Raw genomic sequence first — 6,125 nt, forward strand, 5'->3', positions numbered from 1 at the left:
TTTCAAGATTTTAAAGAGGCGGAAAAAATATTTTGAAAGAAGTGAATTTAATACAAACATTACACAAGATGCAGCTGACTGAAAAAAAAAAACAACTTCGTTTAACACAAAATATAGACACTAAAATATGCACGAGCATATTCGGAAATATGATCAAAAGCTGAACTGGTGACATCAAATTGCACGATATGGACGATTGGACCCAATGTAAGATTAGACGTGTTTAACAAATACTAAAATTACATGTAGCTATTTACACATGACTGTTGAGGATATACATGTACATCCATGCACCTCATGAACATCAAAGTAATTCATCAGGTAACAGCATCGGCTTTGATATAAGTACGGATCTGAATTGACATATTAAAAAAACGAGTGTAAACTGAATACGAAATAAATGTTGAGAATGTTTATAAATTACATTATAATGTAAACAGGAAATTCAAGTGACAGGATTTTATACAACACAAAAATGCGTGAAAATTGAAAAACATCTTGCATATAAACTTTGCAACAGCGAATACATGCAGAAACATGTTTGATATGAGTACAATATACATATACATATACTGGAGATATTTTTTTTCGAAGACGTTAAGCAGTATTGACAGACGTGTTTTTTGAATCATTATAATTCGTAATCATTTTATTAGATAAATAAACACAGTTTGTTTTTTCCATGCAAAATTAAGAATCAGGAGAAAATTAAATCTTTATTTGTGTTTGATATTAAAACAGTGTTTCCAACTTTGCCCGGATCATAGTAGGGAGTGGACTGCGTTGCTACATTTATTACAGACAAAATTATCTTTATAGTGTGCGGTACTGGTTTCTATACACTAATGCTGATACTTGTACCATGTTATCAAAAACCTCTCAGTCAACGAAAAAGTAAATCACTCTGTATAACACTGAGGGTTTTACACGGATACTAAAGCAAACAAGTATTGAAAACAACGGTGTAATTAAGTAACATGGACATAGAGATCCAGCGTTAACCAAAAAACCTTTTTCATGTAAAAAGAATGAATAAATACACACTTTTAGTTTCAACCTTTTGTCGGTTAATGCATTTCGCTATGAAATAAGTTCAAAAGAGTGATAAAAATGCTATTTTATTTACTGAATAGCCATTAAGACAGTTTTTGTGCAATCGTTTTTTCAATGTTTTTTTTTCAATTATAAACTTAATGCATAAATTGAAAATTTAAAATAGAAATTATATGATTAGTTTTCTTACTAATTTTGGACAATTTTTTGACCAATTATTTAAGTTGGCAGAATGAGGCCTTATGGGTCCCCATCCTTATTGACAATAGTTTTACCTGTACATGTACAATGTTCTTGTGTTTTGAATACTTCAAATGATATCAAATGAAAAACACATGTTTTATTTGAAGACCTGTTTTATCCAATTAGATAAATAATTATTTCTCATACTAGATACCATTCAACAGGTGCGTGCTCTTTAATTCAGTAGCTCACATATTCATGGTTGAGCAAAACTTGATTTGTCAGTTCCTACTCCTTCGTCCTATTTTGGTAAATGCTGATGTTTTGATAATACTTATAAGATTGTGTTCTAAGTAAGCTCATTTATACTTACATCTCGAGAAGAGTATGTTTCATTTATTATGCGAATATTGTTATGGCCAAGATAATTGTTGTATACATAATGACATAAGACAGACGACAGTTCAGATATTTGATTATATAACCCATTAAGATATAGAAAACGATTAATGCATTTATGTATTCTGCCAACGTCGTTAGCTGGTTGTGTGAAATATTCCACCGTAAGAATAGAAGAACATGTAACTGTTCGTCCGTTTATATGAACTTGTATGGATTAAATTGCTGGATCAGCTTGGATCTAATGATTGCCCTTTCATACTAGTGTAGTAGTAAAATAGTAATACATGTATAATGTATGTATAATACAACAGGAATCTAACTTTTAACGAGTTTTTGTATACCTTTAATTTGCATATCGAGAACATATTTGTCCAGGAAGGTTGACATGTTTCCAACTTACAGTTGGTACTCTAACGGGAGCTTGTACACTTTGCTCATCAATCTGTTATTGCTCTCGTATATCACAGGCTTCATAGCAGATCTTGTTCAAAGAAGAACACAGCATTTTGCCGGGTCTTGATTCAACGATCGTTTAAATCACATGTATAAAAAGAACTTGAAATATACAACACTACAGACACTAAGCGGTATACCTCACATTTTGGCCTAATAGGCCAACAATGATGAAGATTCATGATTAAACTATTTTACAATCACGACTCATTGATTTACAAATGGCATTTTTTTTTCAGTGTCTGAAGCATTTTTTTCCGCCCCGGCGCTGTGTATGGACTTTTTCATATCACAGCTCATACGTTATACAAAGCCATTTGGAGTTTTATTGGAGTCAGCATTGTTCATTTATTTTTTACTACCTGTGTTTTTACTTTGAGTTAAAGTGCGTAATTTGTGTTATTTTGTTTGCACTGTTTCAATCTGTTTGATTTTTTGTTTGTTTGACAAATTACACTGCAAAAATAAAACATCAAACTATTTAAAGCACACTTATCGTCATATGTAGGCACCATGTCTGTTCATTGATTTTTTTATATGATGCATATCCACGTCAACAAACTTTGTTAAAATGTTTCACTACCTGCCTGACTCTTTCATTGAATTGTAAGTACTTTAGAATTCTACATGTTCTAGCCATCTTAAAAAATCTTTAAAACTCCAAAATTCAGGGTAAGAATAAAAGCAGGTGAATTGGTGTTTCTACACTCGTACTAATTTTTGACAAAATTTGAAAATGATTTCATATTTAGCATATTCTAATATTTATTTTATTTGCATTACATTGAAACTTGATAAAAATAAACCAGTCACCAAGAGGTTACGTTGATCATTTAAGTCATTATGAAAGCTCAGAAGAGCTTATACCCAGCTAGCACAAAAACTGAACATATTTTAGAAATGTTTCCTTAAAAAGACTGAAAACATTTTTTAAAAATGTTTTAAAACGTAAAATAGTATGGTTGCAGACATGTTATGATAACGTTTTCAACAACCATCCACTAAAATGTTTTTTTCAATAACATTTTTTTTTCAAAACAATCTAAATTATGAATATTTTAATGCAAAAATGCATACACATACAACAGGTTTACCATGAGATAAGAAATTTGTAGAGTTCTCTTTATTTTGTAGATGTAGCAACAAACCTAACGAAATTTCAAAGATAGGTTTTATCAGTTCACTAAACATCTTCAAGCATCTCAAGCAGGGTCCATTTCAGCTTTTTGGTTTTCAAATTCTGAAGGAAAAAATTATACATACTATCAATTTCATGTTACTTGATGTTTTTGCATTAAGTGTACGTGTCAATCTTGGCAATACTATTGTCTGCTAGATTAAAAAAGGCTGTTTTGTACCAATATTTTATTTGCACTTTGACAAACCATGAATTCAGTTTTTATGCTGAAATTGTGGTAAGCAGAACTATGTATACCTTTAAGCATCTTCAAACAAGAAGTGGATATCCATGGAACCGAACTTCATACATGTGTTCTATAATTAAAATTTTATTGAAGTTCAGCAAATACAAAGATGGCCCCCTCATATTAACAAAAAGATTTTATAGAAAATAAATGATAATACAAATAGTGGCCCTTTCAAAGGTCATATGTTCCCACCTTTTTGGAGTTTCTTGATCAGCTACTGATTTATGTAAAACAGTTATTGCATACTGCGGTCAAATGAATGAACAGGCACATTGTCATGGTCCAATCAGATTCTCATCACTATATAAAACTTACCTTGAAAAAAAATTAATCACCTTGGTTTATTGGGAACATTATATCATTAGGTATGAGCTTCTTTTGTAATCCTTAATCCCTGAAAAATAGAGAGATCATGTGTATTTCTTATAAAGAAATAAATTAAAAATGACAAGCATTATATAATCAAAACTGTGAACTTATCAGTTCCATCAACCCCCCTAATAGAGGGTAAAAACCTACAATAAACCGAAAGAAAACAAAACAAAACAAAAATAAATAAATGAATAAAAGAAAAAAAACAACAAATACAATTTTACAAACATGAATATGCAAAAAATCATATTATCTAAAACTAACAGAATATATTCAATATTATGAACCTAATTTTGACAATATGTGTAGTGTAAATGTTTCATGGTATCTGTCAATTTAGCTTCCATACATGAAGGACATGAAGTAATATTATAAATTCGAAAAATGACTTGCAAAGTTTCAAAATAAATGTCCTGGTCAGATTCAATGCAAAATGTCAACCTAAGTACTCACAAACATAATCACAATATATAACCTTGGTTCCCTTGATTACTCATTCATACAACTATCATGACAATGAAAAATGGTTTAAACATACATCTATAATGCAAAACTGTTGGAAAATACCCACTTCAAAATGATTGTAAACTGTTGACAACAAATCGTCTATATTCATTCAGAAGATAGTTGTTCTCTTTGTCACATACCTTTTACCTTCGATATTAATTTTGACATGTTAACTTTGTTGTCGTGTTCCGGACATGCAATTGAATCAATATTATACAAAATATGAAACGGAGAAACACGTACATTTTTCGGAACAGTACACACATTCGGGGCATTACAAAAACAAAATAAAAATAATATCAGGAATTACTTGAGTGTTTGTCTTCACAGCATGATGTTGTCTAGTGACTGGGAAATTGTAAAATGACTAATTGACGAGCTATATTTATAAATCAAGGTTACACAGACTGGTATTAATTCAAAGTACTTTGGCATACAGTTTCTGACTATCTAATCACAAAGAATTATTCTTCCAACTTGTTGGACAGATCCAGTTCTTTATATCGTTTTCAAAACATGTGCTCCTTTCACACGTGTGTATATAAGATAATACGCACACTGATAAAGGTCTCTAACCCATTTCAATAGCAGCATTTGGCACACCATTTACACTATTATCTCGTTCTTTCTATGGGGATGCCATCATCTATATATCAACGATGTTGGTTAATTGAAAGACAAAGAACAGTAAACTTGGATGAATTAATTGTAAGAAGACTAGTATTAAATGTACCTGTATAATTCATGTATAATAATATTCTTGTTCGATCATTTTTTAAAATTTAAATAATGATGTAATTATATAGCCTCTGTGGTCTTATAGTGCTAGATTATCAGAATTTCAATTTTATGATCTATTTATTTTACCTAAGGACCACTGTAAGCCCAATAAAAAGGACAGCACCAGTCTGAACATGTCTTATATAAACAGAAATGGACAATTAGCAGTGAACTTCTGCTGTGGATGAAACCCCGAAATGACGAAGACCGTACCAGCCGCAGCCTCGGTACCAAACTCATTCACTTTTATAACAAATTTATGACGCGCTTCCAATATGTAAATACCTTTTTAAACTTGTTTTACTAGTTGTGAAAAGTTTGCAATGCCCAATACAGGTAGCAAAACTTTTAGATGAGATTCAAGACTGAATTGAGGTATTTTTACAAGAAGGCCAGTGTTTACGAAACTCGAATCTATGAAATGTGCAACAGAAGGTGAGAAAGATGATTTTAACAGATTCAATCCATATATTTTTCTTGGCAAAACAATCCTCATTTCATATCGTCTCCCTTCATAAGGCAAAGCTATTGCTTCGAAGCTCCTACCATTGTAATAGCGAAAAGTGCGTTTCAACTCCATCATATCAACGTTATTTTTCCTTTCATTTGTCAAATGAAACACGTCGTTTTTAGTATCTTTTGGGTTAAATTGAGCTTCCCATTTACGAATATCATGATTGTGTTACTTCCAAGCCAGTTCGGCTTAATTAATTCTTTAATCTTATTGTTAGTCTGTCTAGCAACGTAACGGTTTATAACACGTGCAGACCGTTTACTCTTTGTGAAGTCCAAAGTTATAATAAGAGTAGGTCTTCGCTATGTTACGATCGTTCCTGGTAACTCGTAGTCCTTACTTAACAAAGAGTCTTGTTGCAATGTAAAGTTTATTTTGTTTTGCACTGAAAACGTGACCTCTTAAGAACTGATATTGATGGTAGATCAGTGCGT

The 6,125-nt window shown here is 31.4% G+C and overlaps 1 long non-coding RNA gene and 1 pseudogene across 1 annotated transcript; both read right to left on the reverse strand.

The window, feature by feature from the left end:
- Positions 1-3,175: 3,175 nt before the first annotated feature.
- Positions 3,176-4,590, reverse strand: LOC148617045 (uncharacterized). Its single transcript, XR_015921919.1, has 3 exons — positions 4,538-4,590; positions 3,834-3,912; positions 3,176-3,331 (listed from the first exon to the last, which is right to left on the reverse strand). It is a non-coding gene; the product is annotated as an uncharacterized LOC148617045 (long non-coding RNA).
- A 670-nt stretch (positions 4,591-5,260) lies between these two features.
- Positions 5,261-6,125, reverse strand: part of LOC148617046 (serine protease inhibitor 3/4-like) — a 1,565-nt pseudogene continuing 700 nt past the window's right edge.

The sequence above is a fragment of the Perna viridis genome, chromosome 5 (genome assembly GCF_037379345.1).
Source record: "Perna viridis isolate PV_CMFRI_1.1 ecotype Kerala chromosome 5, ASM3737934v1, whole genome shotgun sequence".
Taxonomy (NCBI): Eukaryota; Metazoa; Mollusca; class Bivalvia; order Mytilida; family Mytilidae; genus Perna; species Perna viridis.